Source organism: Zosterops lateralis, assembly GCF_965231275.1.
Source record: "Zosterops lateralis genome assembly, chromosome: 1".
NCBI classification, from domain to species: domain Eukaryota; kingdom Metazoa; phylum Chordata; class Aves; order Passeriformes; family Zosteropidae; genus Zosterops; species Zosterops lateralis.
Window position 1 is genome coordinate 46,248,155 of NC_139762.1, and position 17,043 is coordinate 46,265,197.

The window sequence follows — 17,043 nt, forward strand, 5'->3', positions numbered from 1 at the left end:
CAAAAAGACATCCAACAAGGGTCCTGTCTAAATAACAGTGGTAAGGAAAACAGAAAACAAATACTTAAATGGCAAAACACATGCACTTCTCAACTTGAGTTCTGGCTAGACCCCCAAGATCTCCTTTTAAAGGAAAGCGCTTATATTTACTCTCATATGAGAGTAAGTTTTTAAAATATTTTTGTTCTTGTTTCAATACTCCAAAGTGGTTTTTAACACATTCAAGTTAACATCTTGTCCAGCTACACAGGGAAAAAAAAATAAAATCGTTTGTTGAATGGGAAAACAACTTGTCAGAATTTCTTTTTCCATGTATTCTACTGCACCATATAGGGGTGCAGTAGGGGCTGGAACAGAGCCTAAGAACATCTGCCATAGACTTTAAAACCCCTAATAATAGCACAGCTGGTGTCCTCAACCTAATGATCTCAGCACAGACTCATGTGGCCACTCCTGACCCTGGCCCCCAATCCAGGCAAAGCACAGAAACCCTCAAGGGTTGGACATGTTCATTCATTCTTAACTCAATTTGCATTTCAGTAAAGAACCACCACAGAAAGCAAGTTGAAATCCTTACATTTTGAGCAGTTCAACAGTCACCATTTCCATATGATTTCCCCACACTGCTTTCCTTAAACTTCAGTTTAACACTATTCCATAAAATGAAGCTCCTCAACAAAATAATTGCAAAGCTCGGGGATCCAGGGATAGAAACCTAAAATGCTTTATTGCATTTAGCTGTACTACAGAGGTGGTTTTTGCCTTTTTGCCTGTCCACTTAGTTTACTTACCACCAGCTTGCTTTTAAACATGTTCAAAAGCATTGGTTATCAACAAGAAAACCCATATTCCAAAGAAGGAAAAAAAAATAAGACCACAGAACTCAGAATACGAAACAATGTTTAAGCTCACTCTGAGTCAGCATTGGGCTCTAACAGGTGTTTATCACCCAGATCTTTTAGGAAAATGTCTATGATTTTCCATGCCCAAAGGATGTCACAAAGAAACCAGTACGGGGGGGGCGGGGTGGGTTGGTCAGTGGTGGTGTTGAAATTTTCATTCCTTTCAGTCCACATTCTGCCCCCTTTATTCTTTCATCTATAAAAAAAATGTAGGCAGGTTCCAGCAGTCAATGGGCACGAGTTCAGTTTAACATAAGGTGTGCAGGTGGACCCATGAAAGGCACATTTAGTCACTGGCAAAGCAGGAAGAGGTGGCTACTTTAGCAAATTGTTGTATCCACAGTAACAGACAGAATTCCAAATTCCAAGAACAACCCATTTAATCTGACTACTCTAAAATGCCAATGTGACACTAATATCGTCACCAGAAAATGTTTTCTTTCCTGTTTCTCATGAGGGCAAGAGGGGAGACAAATCCCAAAAGCAGAGAAAGGCAACACTTAGTAAATTCCCACACTGGCCAACAATATTGGCCCTCTTAAAAGAAGAGACATTTAGCAGATAATCATTCTTCATTTGTACCACATCACTGAACAACAAAGGAAAAGAGAAAATGCAAAGTAAGTTACTTATTAGTTTTATATAAAAGCACCAAAGTCTGAGAAAGGACAAAACACTAGACCAGCACAGCTACAGTAACCAATTTGGCTATGACAAATATGCTTACAGTCGTGCATCAGTTATATCCTTTACTCCTTCTATTACCCTCTATCTGACCTGTAACTCCTCTTAGAGCTAGGTAGTATTTTCAAATCAAGACCATAGTTGAGACATTAAACTACATATATGTTCTTATTTCTGACTTGACTATGAAGTAAAGTGGATTTTAAGGAACTAGGCAAATTGTCCTACCTTTCCAAACAAAGTCTAAATTTCAGCAAAAACTACATCAATGCAGAAACAAAAACCTGCGGCAGAAGTGTACCTACAGAAAGAAAAGATACACCCTCAAACAATATCAGTTAGACCATAAATTCTTAATTCCAACAACTATACAACACAAGCGCCAACAGAAGGCTGTATTTAAGTGGTTATGCTGTAGACTTCTGACTGCAAATAAGAAAAACCTGCTTCAACTTTACTCTATACTCCAACTGGCAAGCTCACTGTGCAATGGCAGCAACAGCTGTATCACAAGTGTTGACTGTGGCCATAGCAAATATCTGGGCTGGCACCAGTAATGAATTACACTGCTTTTTAAAAATAAATTTGACATCAGACACATTAAAGAAGTCTACTGTTGCTGTGCTGCGGCTTGTGTAACAGATACAGTAGCTGCATATAAGACACATGATGTCCTTCAACTTGGCAGAAAGAGCCACTGTTCACAAAAAAAAAGCATAATCTCTTAGAGGCACAAACAATTTGCAGAACTAACGAAGTTCTCCTGTGTAAACCAGCCCATAACTGCTGGCTTGGAGCAGGCACATACCTACTGCTGTCTCCAGATTTTGGTTCCTCACTTGCTACAAGCCCATTTTTTTTTCCCTTTATTTCTGGTGCTACATGCTGTAGCTGTAAGTTCGTGACAGAAAGCAGGTAGAGACAAGGAGTCCTTATAAGTGGGTTAGTACTTCCACACTTCAAAGACACTGACCCAGGCTATCTGCACTATTTCAGCCAATACAATTATATCTGCATAAAGTTTCCAGGTGCTCAGCCTTGCTTTACTCACAAGATCAGAAAAAGGCCAGGAATCATAACCTGCATGCTTTCTAGCCCATCTGCATGCTATATCCTTCTGCTCAGCAACTTGCAGTTTTCCCAGAAAACAGTTTTCTCTTCCTGAGTATTTCAACATGTGCCTTATTAAGCAGCTGTCCTGACAGAACCTGTATTTTTCTATTCAGGAAGCCACAGGCTGGGGTGCAAGACAAATAAGTCTGTCATTGCACAAAGACAGACACAATGCAAACACTGTATAACTGCAAAGTGCAGTCATTGATAGACACAATTACCTCAACCTGTAATAATTCCTGCCTGGCCTGATTCCCATCTCTCTGGAAATATATCTCTGACAGTAACGCTGCACACAGTCTGCCCAAAATTAGGGGTAAATTGTGAAGCTGTTCTAACGTGATAAACTCATCACAAAGCTCACAAATAACATCAAATCACAGTGCAGTTATGAAGTGGACTAGAGGCCTTCCAAGCCACAAGTAAACTTGGTTAATGAGATAGACCCCTACCTTGAACAGCCTTAATATTCATAGTTACATTCACACCAGCCATCATTATATGTAAAGAGGTGATAGGCTCCAGTAAAAGTGACTTGGCTAAACTTAGTTCAATGAGTAACAAGCCCTTGAAGCACACACCATACAATAACTATCCGTACCACTATGTCTGAGTCTTGTGCCAGTTGCTATCCCATCTTGAATAAGTATCCAAAAAAAAGAGTTAACAGGAGCGGATAGCACACTCACATTATCACAACTTTGTACTGACTTGAATATAGTCTGCATACAACAAGCAAAACCTGGACAAAAGACCCAAGGCAGCATCACTATGCTCAGCTGCATTTACCAGCACTGAGCTAAGACAGATAAAGAGACTAAATCTGCCCTCCTGTTTAAAACACCTCCCATCAAACTCCCCCATTTGCAAGCCCCCCCTTCCAGGTACAAATATTAACTAGAACAAAGACAGCGTTGCCAAGAAATACCTTTGCTCCTTTCCTACCTTCTTCTCATTTAAGCTGCACATGTGCTTTACCACAAAGTATTATACCCCAGGACACAATAAAAAAGTGGAAGCATCAGTGCTTAAGTATTAGAAGAGCCTCTTGCAAGTGCAAAAGACAGTTATTTCATGCTCTCATTTGCTTTGTGGTCATTTGGAAGTATGTAACTACAAAAGCTCCAAACAGAGTAAAACAAACATACACTGGGTGCAGCTCACGTCAGCAGAGATCTCTTAACCTGAAGGTCATATTGTCAACACTACAAATGTGGAAGCAGCTGCTGACATTTTGACATGGTCCCTAGACTGCAGCATGCAAGATCCAGGAGACTGTAATTTATATACATATTTCAGGTGTCAAAGATTCCAGACTCCGTCAAGGATTCCAGACTCTTTTTTTCTCCACAGCTGACATACTGTATATAATACCTATACTCAGCCAGGTTACCCTTCTGTATCCAATAACAGTGTTTTGGGCTTTTTTGTTTTGTTTTTAATTAAAAAGTAAGAAGCCCAGAGGCAAATATAGACTTCCAAGCCAAAACACTGGCTATTTTGGATCAAACATCATGCCTTATAATGAAATAGATCCTTCCAAATTCTACTCCCCCTCCCGCAAAACACACACACTTACCCAATCACTGTATTCTTTTCTCCTCCACCTTTTTCATTTCAGGCAGGGCAAGAGGTATCTTCACACAACAAGAAACAAGTAACAACTTGTTTAACCCTTGTGACTCAAGTCTGGGTTTGGTGTTAGAGTGTAAATGGCAAACTATGCTGAAACTACACTCACTTTGATGTCTTCTGCAATTATTTCCCAAAAGAGCAAAGATAATCCTCAAGACAGAAAAAGCAAGCAATCAATCAACCCCTTTAAAACCAGTAATGCACATCTTCATGACTTGGACTTTACTCAAGGAATCGTTCCTAAGGTACAGGGCCATATTCTGTTTCTTATAATTGATAGCCATTTACATCTGTAAATATCCCAGTTTCCAACTTTAATGAAAATCTATTCTCCAAAATGTTATTTAATCCACTTCTTCAGAAATGTTTTAGGTCAGTTTTAGCAGGCACCTCATGAAGTTTTTGCTAGACATGCAATACAGTTAGGTAGCACAACTTCTTTTGGCCACCACAACAACTTCTTGGTATCTTTTGTGAAAAAGTATTTAGAAAAAAAATTTGTAAAATAGTTATTTGGGTTTTCTTTTAAGAGCTAAATCTTAAATAAGAATTTATATGAATATTATCAGTTCAATTTAACCTTGTTTGCTAATTTTTCTCTTTCAAAAGTCTGTTACTTCCAAGAAACCAATAATAGATACCTTGAAGAAAAAGAAGGCAAAAAAAAAAAAAAATGGATTGCCAATTTCTCTGTTGGAGCTGTTTTAAATTAGGAGATACAGGAAACTCTGTAACACTTTACATACAAAACAAAGCCAGAGAAAAAGTACAGGTCAAAAAAAAAAGAAAATAGGGAGAAAAAGTAGATCAGCCAAAATGTAAGAAATCATAAAAGATACTTGCAAATGTCTTCAGTGCCCTCAAAGAAAAACCAATGCCTTAATATGCTGAGATCCCAAACTCCTCTCACTTCTCTGGTGGTAATGGACTATAGTGTTAAATAACCAAATGTCCAAAGCACTCCTTCCCAGGATCTATTCTTTAGCTTCTCATATACTCAGTTCCAGGCTGGCACACTGCTGGATTATAGGTCTTCTATCACAAAGCAAACAACAGTTTCCAGTCGGAAATCAGGACAATCAGGAACCACTAGTTCCCACTCAGAAGAGAAATTAATTATATGTTGTAGGATTTGCATCAGAGCCATGACAGACTGAAGCCCCGTTCATAGTTTCTCAATATCTGAAGATCAAACTAAGTATTTTAGAGTTGTTCAGTTTAAGGGCTCACTAAATTAAAAAAAAAAAAAAATTAAAAACCCACCCAAAAAAACTTTTATTACCTACATTATAACAACTGATTTCTTACCTTTTCCAGGGAGAAGTCTGAGCAACAGAGAAAACAGTATTACATCTGCTATAACAAGTCATGTTATAAACTGATCATTTTCCTGACTATGCAGCCCCTCCTATTTCCTCTTACTCATTTCTCCTGCTGCAACATTATATCATGTTTTATCTTCAAGTTATTCCTGCTGGTCATAGGATCACAACAATAGGCTTGCTCCTAGGTGCATTTAGGAATTTCCTCTCAGCCTTCTTGACAAACTAATTAGTGCTAATTTAACAGATAAGAGAGACAGGACTGAGTATTCAATCCTCCCTGTGCAAATCTGCTAACCAAGAGTACTAAAATGATATTGCTGGCTTTCTTTTACTAAGAAAAGAAAACAAACAAACAAACAAAAAAATCCAAAACAAAAATACTGCAACAAACCACAAAACAAAAACTCCCACGTAACTAACAAATCATTCCATTTTGATAGCATTAATTCACATTCTTAAAGAGATCTACATAACTTAATTAACTCTCAATTTTAAAGAGACCTATAAAACTTAATGCCCACAGGTTGAATACAAGGTGTGGTATTACACATCTAGAGCAAACTAAACACTAATTGGCCTTGCCTGCACATTCCTGTGTCGCCTTTGTGCCATATCCACCATTCATCTAACTCCCAAGGAAACTCAAGATAGCAATAAAACTAAAGCTAAGGAAACCTAACCCAATTTTCAAGCTATGTTGTTCAATTTGCCTCCCTGGCTTATTTCCCAGGGAGTAACAGTCATTACAAAAGATGTATGGACAAAGGGGTATAACACACAGCTGGTAGGGCAGGGCAGGACTATCCCCAGCAGAAATGGCAAAACTGTGAGCCCAGGCTCATCTGGTTATAGAAGCAGAGCCTTCAGGCACATCCCTTCCCAGCCAACTCGAGCTAATATTAGTGTAGGCTGTCCTGAAAGCACACTGCCACCCTACTGCACACTTACCCTGGAGCCATAGATCCCTTTTGCTCCTTTATCCTCACAGAGACATTGGTGCTTTTACCACCCCACATCAATGTAATGAGGAATACAACCAGGCTGGAAAGGCTAAGGCAAGGGGATATCAAACCACTCACAGGCACCGTGTTGGCTTCAGCTGTGTGAGTTTTCAAATACTGGTGTTGCAATGCATTCTTTCAAGCTTCATTGCCACAAAAATAGCAATCCCTGGTGGGACTCAAACCACCAGTGCACTGACTGGTGTGTGTGCTTAATCATGACACCACAGGGCTGAGGGACACCACCAGGTGAGCATGCAGAGCCAGAATTTACAGATCTTACACAAGTATCAATCAACCTGAGACTTAACAGCAAAGGCCTCCTGTGCAGTTACAGAGAGATGAGGTTTGGTTGCCCAGATGAATCCCACAGCCATATGAAACTGATGCTGACAAGCTGACTGGCAACAGAAGAGCCAAGAAACATCTTTGTTTTTGTTGAATTCACACCTATTGGAAGAGCAGCTCTGCTAGATTTAAAAATCAAAAAATAATCCATTTTTAGTTGGTAGAAAGGAATAAAGGTCAGTTTTTTCCTTTAAAAAATCTTGGGATTAAAGCTAACTATGATGAACAATAAGGAGTATTTAGAAGTATAGTTTTGTCCACCTGAATTGAAACCTCTGTCTAAAGACTAGTCAACAAGTCATGTGAAGTTTTTTAAAGAAAGTATCAGCTTTACTTCAACAAATAAAAAAAAACTGATCTCAGTTCTTAATTCTGTAATGTAAATTTTCAGAGATCAACATAATGCATTTCACACAACTTTTTGATAAAAAACCTAAAACATTCATAGTCACACTTCACTGTCATAGCTATATTTTGGGTTGGAAGGGATCTTAAAGGTCAACTGGTCCAAACCCCTGCAATGGGTGGGGATGTCTTTCACTAGACAAGGTTGCTCAAAGCCCCACCCAACTGGGCCTTGATCACTTCCAGAAACAGGGCATCCAGAGCTTTTCTGTGTGTATCATTTAAGGTCCTATCATTATGATAAATTTCCTGTCATCAGGTCTATTCAACAACCACTTGGGAGCAAGAATAAAGACACAAAATATTCCTCTAAGAATGAAATAAGATCATAATGAAATCATCCACACCGTATTTAAGAAATCCATTCTCCTATTCAGGATGTACACCCAACATACAGTGACATCTATATGCCTTTCCTACCAGGGCTCAGCAGCTCTTCATTACTTAGGTAACCACTGTGAAGTGCTAATTCTATGTTTATTGTCTTTAAATTACACTTGGTTATGATCTTTGCCTTTACATACAAACATTTCTAGATGTAAGACATTACTCACTCCATAAGTTATCTGTATTTATTTTTTAAAGACAGTAATACCCCCATGAACAAAACAAAAAATATTTTTGTCCTTTTCTCAAGTCAAAAACCGTATTTCCCTCCTCTTTCCTGCTATTCAGTAGAGGGACATCAATGGGAAAACTTCCCAATTTTCTTCCTCTATGTCAACATACAGCAGGTGTCCTCTGAAAGCTGACAAACAGTACAAAATGGGTGCAGTGTTTACTCTTGGATGGCGGATGTTAGTAAGTCAGGCTCAAGAAACTGCAACTGACTTACCTTGAACATTCACCAGTGAGTGAAGCAAGATAACTGTAGATCTTGGAAGTGCTCTGTTCCCAGCCTGTGAAAACCAGGCTCTCATTTCAAACACTGATCTTTTTCACAGCAATATCCCATTGTCAGCTTAACTGGCCACTTATTTTACTAAAATAACTACTGCAAAAGTAGCATCATCTTATCCTGCACAACCCATCTGCCAGACACGTGCTTAAAACTTCTGTAAAACGCACTCAAATTATATGAGCAAGTAATACGCTCCTCAGGGAAAGGAAAAGTCTTTTGGGCCACCTGGAATTTTTCTCTTGTAAGAGAATTAGTAATGCACACTATCAACCTTGGTAATGTAGGGGAAAAAGGTGCAGGGGCAGCACACATCTATTGAGGTTGCTGCTTGTTTCACATACCCTGTCAGGCCCTAAATAGCTACAGAATGTGCCAATCCACTGACCCTAAGAGACTGACAGCCTTTCAACAGAGATTCACAAGAACTGTATTTAATTCTAGTACTGGCATGAACTCCTGAATTACCTCAAATATTTTGATCTTGCTGCCCCCCTTCATCCATTGCAAAGTAAGAGAAGACTGATTTTTGTGATTCGTGAATGCTGAAACAAACTCGGTTCATTAGAAGTTCACATTGAATATTTTGTAGCTTTTGCAATGTTAAAGGGCAAAGTATTTAGGAAAGTTACATTTGCCTGAGGTACAACAGTTCCTAAACCAAACCTCATTTACTAGCTAAAAGCAGAACAAGTGAATGTCATGGAGAAATCAATGTTCTCTGCAGGAAAAAAAATGATAGCACAAGATACATCCAATAGCTTGACAGTACACACCTCTCTGGACTTTGGGACAAAGGACTCAGCCAGATAAATGCAATATTTAACTTATCTCAGCCTTTTCATTCTCAAGGTATTTGATGCCTTGTAAAACCAGTTTTTGAGAAAGCCACTACAGGATAAAATTCTCGTGAGCAAATACAAGAGTAATCCAAGGTTACAAACATTTCAGACAATCAGAAAATTTTCAGTTGAGATTGCCTTATATTGGAAACATGTGGCTCTCAGGTCAATCACAACTCACTGGGTCAAGCCATAACATGCTTATCTACCACCTGACAACATTACATGACCCTCATGAAATACAGGCATAAAGGACTGATCTTAATATGGCCTTCACACATGCAGGTTTGCAGAATTCATTACAAGACCAAAGGCTCCAAGAAGGTAATATTTTTGGTTAATCCTGGTCTCCACCCCCCCATAAATACCTGGAAGTGATCACTACTGCAGTATTATCTGAACACCAACAGAAGCCCACAATTTCTTTCTGACAGCACTGCGATTTGTGACTACAGCAGAAGATCTATCGCAAAAACAAATGCTAAAAGAAAGACTGACTTCCACCTCATCACTTTGCATCAACAGTGTTTAATAGTTCCTCAGAAATGGCTACTATGAGCAGGCACGGCTGCAGAGAAAGAAATTCCATTTAAAACAGGTTTAAAGGTCAGTCTAAGGATTTTGACATTGTTCCAATGCCTTCCAATTCTGCTAATTTTACAGAATTCACTGTGGTAATAGGTTTGCACAGATTTGAACTGCAAGGTTTCTGCTTACTGCAGAGGAGTATCTGCTGCTCCCCTGTGAAGTATGCAACTGTGCAGTATCTGATGATGAAATTAGGATTTCTGGAACAGGCAATGCTGTTAGTAACACAAGCTCCACTTACATAAACATTAAAGAGAACAGTAAAGGTCTTCATTTCCTATAGCAGACATTGATGAGATTTTTTAAAAAATACTCCTCACTTGAAACAAAACTGCACTTCAGTCTCCCTAGGACACCAAATTGTGGCTGCTGTCAGACTATAATTCATAGAGGGTCCTGCTTTGCTTGAAATTAGATTCCAATATGACATTACCAGCAGCTGCGTTAAAAAAAGATGACATTTAGAATTTACATGAACATACAAAGCAAAAATGCACTGATTGATTTCAATTTGCAACAGTCAACTAAGCTCTTCAAAGAGGCACATGTAACTAATTCAACATATCCATAGTTTTCATTCTTCCTCTCTAGGCTATAAAAGTTTCCACTGTATGAACATTTTCCTAACCTTTGGTTTCTATTAAAAAATGGAACAAGTCAACTCAGCATCAAACTTCATTGAAAACGAATGATGAGCAGTTTTTCTGTGTTTCTTCTGAGGCATGGAATTATTACATAGCAGAGCAGGGGTTCACATATTTTTTCCTTTAACTGGGAAACTAGATGAGAGGTCATCCCGCCCCTCTAGCTGGCACTGGTCAGGCCACACCTGAGGTACTGTGTCCAGTTCTGGGTTCTCCAGTACAAGAAAAGAGATGAACCTACTGGAGAGAGGATAGTGACTGGCCACTAAGATAAAGAAAGAAGACCAGGGCACTTTCTTCTATGAGGAGAGGCTGAGAGAGCTGTGACTGATAGCTGGAGATGAGAAGGTTCAGGGAGATCTCATCAACGAGTATAAATACCTGCAGTGAAGGAAGACAGAGCCAGGCTCTTTCAGTGGTTCCCAGTGACAGGACCAGAGTGATGGGCACAGACTGAAACACCAGCAGTTCCCTCTGAACATGCAAGAACATTTTTTCCCTTTGAGAATGACCAGGCACTGACTGAGGTTGCTCAGGGAGGTGATGGAGTCTCCAGCCTTGGAGATATTCAGATGCTGTCACGACACAGACCTGTGCCAAGTGCTCTAGGATGACCCTGCTTGAGCAGGCAGGTTGGACTTGACAACCTCCAGAAATCCCTTCCAATCTTAACCACATTGTGATCCACCAAAGAAGCAACCTTTCTACAGAGCTCAGTATTTCTCTCTTCTGTTCATACAAGTGCTTGGAGTTAAGAACATGCCATAACCACAAAAATATGCAGCAAGTTATTATCAGCCTCAGCATCTCATTTACTAACACACAATCAGTCTTGGTTATATCAGAGCTTGGAGTGCAGCAGTTTGAAAATTAGCTCATGTTCCCTGAAGACTATTCTCTCCTGATACCAAAGTTCCTTCCACTCACTACTATTGCTTCCTTTGCTCCCTGCTAACAGCTGCTCAGTTGCTCAGGACAGACAATCTGAAAATTAACCTTAAGAACAGCTCTTGCCTGCATCCAGCACTCGATTCCAAGCACCATTATATGGAAGGGGATAGAAGAGGGAGTCTACAGCCATGGGAAAATTTGCTCTGCTGGGCAGCAGCGTGGTCTAAGGTCAAAACATGCCAATAATGAAACTTTGCAAGGGCTTTCAAACCAAGCTCTTCCCACGTTTCCTTCCTTCTTTCTAATACTCTGTTCATAACTTCTGCTATAAACGCAAGCTAAACCAACAGGGCCCTAACATATTAATCTATCAGTATCATTACTAAAAAACCCCAAATATGCACACAAGAAAATATGACAGTTATAGAACTGCAGTCCCATTTGGGTTTTTACAATCCTGTCCAGAGAAGCTACAAGATAAAGCAAAGAATCAGCTCCAGTATGGCCCCTCACTGATTCAACTAAAGCAAATCTGCCAACATAATTGAATCTAAGAATTATCTCTGAGCTAATCTGTTTGTGCTATCAATAAGCCTCTTAGCTGGTCAACCATAAGCAGGATGACTATGTGGCATGACTTTTTGCACCGTAATCAATAGGCTCCAATAAAACCAGAAGTATTGATGATTCAAAGTTCAAATAGAGGACAGTTTTAGACAAAGAACAGTATCTCTGAACTCCTGAAACTTTTTTAGGAAACATCATGCTATTCACTACAAAGTAAAATAAAAGTGCTTGTAAACTCACAGCTATCTCAGTCAAACCACAGAGTAAGCAGGAAGGCTTTGAATCAGACACCAACTGGTATCTTGGAAAGCCTATGTTAACAGGAAGTTCATTCTCAAGATTTTTATCTCTCCAAGTAGCACTGATCCCACAACTGAATACACAAAATTGAGCCCTCCATACAGGTGCAGCATTCCAAGGTGTCAGTGGCATTGCCTGTGGAGTTTTAATGATACATACAGGACCAGAAAAACATACCTTCACAGCACAGGCACTGCAGACCACATACCTGTTTCACAGTGCCAGCCTTACACAGCTTCATACAGTAACTGAGCTGCCTACAACTGACATGCCATCGCTGACATTTAGTGACTAGAAGGTAGTTCTCCTACTTACTGTCTTTTTACAAATACTCTGAAAGCCACCTGGTGTGCAGTCACTACCAGAATCTGTTCCCTTTCACAGCCTTTCTGAAGGACACAAGTGACAATTTCACTCCCAGCAGAATCAAGGAACAACATGAGCATCACAGGTGATGATGCCAGTATGCCTTTGGTCATTTTTTATTCTTTAATGTTGGTCTTGGTGGCAAAACTAAGCTTCTTACAGTGGCAGAACTGTGAGGTATATCTGGAGAAAAGGAATAGTTCAAACAGGAAAACAGAACTAGTTGTAAATGTCTACCTATCAACATTTTTCTGACCAAGAGGCAAAAGTACAACTCCTATTTCCATATTGTGGTTATCATGATTCTCAACAATACAGACCAGTTCTACTAGTCTGGCTGTTCTTGCATTAATATGGAAGTATTGGGAAATAAGTAGTGTGTGAAGTCAAATGACAGCTTTGTAAACATTAAAACATGGTTATTCAAAGACACACCAATTAAGTAACCAGCCTAATATTGGAGACTTATTAGAGCAGGCACTCATTTTTAGTGAGGCAGAGGGAAAGCTATATGGTTCACCATTTTAAACAAAGAACACACAATTCTCTGCAAATTAACAAGAAACCACCAACCTTGACTTGAATATCACCCACAACATAAAACATCCAGACAACCCAAAACAAATTATGTCCTACAAATGCTATTTCTGGTCCTGCCAGAAGGAGCACTACACCACCTCAACTCTGGAAATTAACAAAATTTTAAAGACTTAGGAAAGAAATGTATTTCAAACAAATGTAACTCATACACTGCCTTTTTGCATAATTATCTCTCCTCTCCCATGGAAAATTTTAAATAACATAGGAAATTGTTATGAAGAAAAATGTGTACAGCTTTTAGAAAGTGGAAAAGGTTTGGTTTTAACCTCTTGCCTTTCTTTCAACATTGCAGATGTTGCCTCAATAGCATTCATGCTAAGAATCCTTTCTAAAGAGCTATTAAAAAAAAAAAGTATCTTGTATTCACTTTACAGTCTATCACAGCAGACAGAGTGGGAAGTTTTAGCTTTTGTTTTTCAGTATTATAGCAACAACAGTAAGAAACAATAATACTGATCAACTACACATTTAAAACAGAAATATTCAACCTGCATTAATTTCTGCAATACTAATCTCATTATTCTATCCCAAAGCAGATTGGCTAGAGTATAAATAAAAGCCTCAGAGCACACTGAAAGATTAGGATCAAATTACTTCTACAAAAGCAGCTGGTAATCTGCTACAGGAGACTGAATGTGTGAAGCAGCAAGGAGCTCAGGCATGAGCTGCAGCAGAGAAAACAACAGGAGTTCCCACCAGTTCCAGGCAAATCCTTCCTATCTGATATTGCTCTCTGGTACATGCAAGCTCACTTACTTTCACCAGCTCTCACCTGTGTTCCACAAACCAAGTGCCAAGTTAGCATTCATTAATATCCATGGCAAAACTTGTGCATCACATCCTGGTCCTGCCTCATTAGTCACGACTCTGGATTGAACTAGTCAGATGCTCAGAGGCTGCTGCAGCAGCTGGGTATTTCACTGGGATTTTAAGCACCCACATATCAAACACGGGGCACCACATATATAAATGCATGTGCATAATCACATTAACGCTTCCTTGGCATACTGTTGTGCTGCCCAGTGCTCTAGAATAGGAACCAAGTTCCAGCAGGACTTTTTTGTTCATAACTGAACAAAAGATGAACAGATTATTTTTGTCTGATATGGGATTTTTTTGTGCACTAAATCCAGAGATCCTACTTCTTCCCACTACTGTCATCCATCATGCAGTTCAATCTGCTAGCAAGTGGGAGTTCATTCATGCAACCAACATAAACTTTTGTTTTACTTCAACAGAAATTTAAATTCTACCATACTATCTGTTCACAGCTGTCTGGTCCTCAGTCAGTAGCTCACATTAAAAGCTGAAAACTTGCCTTCTGTTAGGATTTTTACCACCCTGGTTTTCCTCCCTTGCAATGATGCTCACTGAAAAACAGAGAAGCTTAATGGCTTAATATAATTTTCTTATTGTCATCAGAGGTTGCTCTGGTTCAGTTAAAACAAGTTATCAGTGCCTCAGAGAAGGCAGTTTTGTGAATACAGTCCCTGGGCTTGGAGACAACACTCCCTCCCTCCAGCCGCCTTCTGGTAACTCCAAAAGAGCCCTACTAGGACAAAGATGTTTAAACCCAGAGTAATTCCAGCATAGGCAGAGGCCAGGACACTACAAACAGCACATGCAACTGTGTACACACAGCAGTAGAAGAGGCACATATGGCAAACTGGTCATCATAACTGTTATTTGGTTTTAACTTTTTTTGTTGTTGTCTGCCTTTTTTTTTTTTTTTCTGTTGCTTTCCTGATTGCAAAAACCATTACACCCACGACTTAATCTCAGCGGACTGAAAGGTTCAAATAAGGTTACAGATTCTGAGGCAGAAAAAAAGCGTCCGCACGGAGACTTCTCCTGAAGTTGGACAGAGGGGGAACACTAACGCCGGCTCCCACTTTTTAGCAGACGATCCCTTTCTTTGGAAATTTCCTAACTCTTCCCTAATTTTACCTGAAAAACCTAATTTTACCTATAGATGAAGTTTCAAAACCGTCAGATGCAAGCCACAAGAGGCATCAAGATCTCAAACTTGTTAAAAGCCAATAATGGAATATTTTAGTCATTTTAAACAGTGGAACGCTGCCAAAAGCTATCCACAATCCCCACCACTGAAAAAAACCGAGCCAGTATTTGCAGGTCCCTCTGCGACGGCTAGAAAGCTACTTCTGCAGGCAGGCAGGGGAGAACGGCAGCAGTTTAGCTGTAAATAACGCAGAGGCACAATTCCGCGAGCGATTCTTGACCTTCGGTACGCAACTCCACTCGTGCGCTTCTTTCCTTTGGGAGGGCAGAAGGGACAAAAGAGCAGAGCGGCAGGGCCAGGCGCAGCGCCCGCCCCCGGGCCAGCCGGCTGTGAAGGTCGAGGGGCCCGAGGAGAAGGAAGAGCGGCTGCACCTTGCTCAGCCCCCGCTCCCCTGCCCGGCCAGCGCTGCAGGCCTCGCCCGCGCCCCGCATCCCGCATCCTCCCTCTCACCTGGGGCGGCGGGGGCAGGGGCGGCCAAGCCGGTCCCGCCGAGCATCCCCTCCCTGCCCTCCCCGTCCCCCCGCGGCACTCACCCCGCTCCGGGCCCCCCGGGCGGCGGGGCGCGGGCAGAGGCGCCCCCGCGGGCCGGGGGAGTCTCTCTGCCGGCGGCGGCCACCTCCGGGCTGCTCCCCCCTCACGGCTCGCCCCCTGCCCGCGCCGCTGCCAGGCCGCGGCGTGCGGGGCGGGCGGAGCGCGGGGGCTGCTGCAGTGGCCGGCCGGCTCCTGCTGCGGCTGCTGCTGCTTCTCCCTCCTCCTGCCGGCGCCTCATGTGCGCTCCTCCCCCCGGGTCTCTCCCGCCGGGCCGCCGCCGCTCCAGCTCCCCGCTCTGCCGCGGGCCCCTCCGGCCGGCCGGGCGGCAGCGCACGTGTGGCGGCTGCCGGGCGCTCTCCGCCGCCGCTCCCGGCCCGGGGCTCAGGCGGGCGCGGAGCCTCCTCGGGAGGCGGGGCGGGGCGGACACCCCGGGGGCGAGGCAGCAGGAAGGGGCGGGAGGCCCGGAACGCCGCCGGCGGACACCCCGGCGGGCTCGGCAGTCACGGCGCTGCCTTTCCCGCCCCCCCGAGGCCATTACCTCATGGCCCGGCCCCGCCGCGGAGGAGGGGCCCAGCGTCGCCCGGCAACCGGCCCCTGCCCGGGAACGGGGATGTTCGGGAGCGGCCGGAGAGGTCTGTGCCCTGCCGGCACCGCTCACACCGCTCCCGGGACACGCACCAGCGACCTGGGCGGGTTTGGGAAAAAGAGAATGTAAGAATGATTACAAGGATGTATTAAACACTATAAAATCTGTGATAAATGTGACTTTGGGGTAAAAGTTCGTGATAAAAGAATATAGAAATATATGTTAGATTGGTGTTAATATAAAATGTGAAAGGGTATAGTCTGTAGAAAATTCCCTCCAAGCCAGGCTGCTGCCATCCCCCAGCCCCAGGACAAAGAGCAGGACAGGAGCCATCAGGAGGAACAAAGACACTGGCCAACCCAGATAAGAATTGGTATCATACCCAGACAGAGAAATTCCTCTCAGAACAAAAAGAGAATTCTCCGCCGAGGAATACACATTGAAATAACCATGGATCGGCGAGCTCCATCCGCATGTGAAAGGACCTTCCCAGAATACGGTCTGCAAAGTCTGACAAATCCGAGAAACCCGTCCAAAGATGTATTTGGACTATTTGCTGGACTATTCCATGCACCTGCCTCGCCTCGGGACATGAAAACCCCTATAAAACCCCGAGCTGCGACCTGCTCTGTGTGGATTTGGGAAATCTATACCTTAGAGTGCGGTCCCCCCATCCACCCAGCGCTGCGCTGCACGTCCTATTTATGGTTTTCTCTTTTTATCGGTGATTGGGATTGTTTTATTAATAAATTGTTTCTTTATTAATCTGATTTTTGCCGTTGCATTTATAACAAATC

General features: G+C 42.0%; 1 protein-coding gene across 1 annotated transcript in view; it reads right to left on the bottom strand.

Moving 5' to 3' along the window:
• The window catches only part of TRAK1 (trafficking kinesin protein 1), a 125,264-nt gene extending 109,558 nt beyond the window's left edge, over positions 1–15,706 (bottom strand). Inside the window, exon 1 of the mRNA XM_083859906.1 lies at positions 15,663–15,706. The gene's annotated coding sequence lies outside the window, so the exon portion shown is untranslated. The remainder of the gene's footprint in view (positions 1–15,662) is intronic.
• Positions 15,707–17,043: the final 1,337 nt, after the last annotated feature.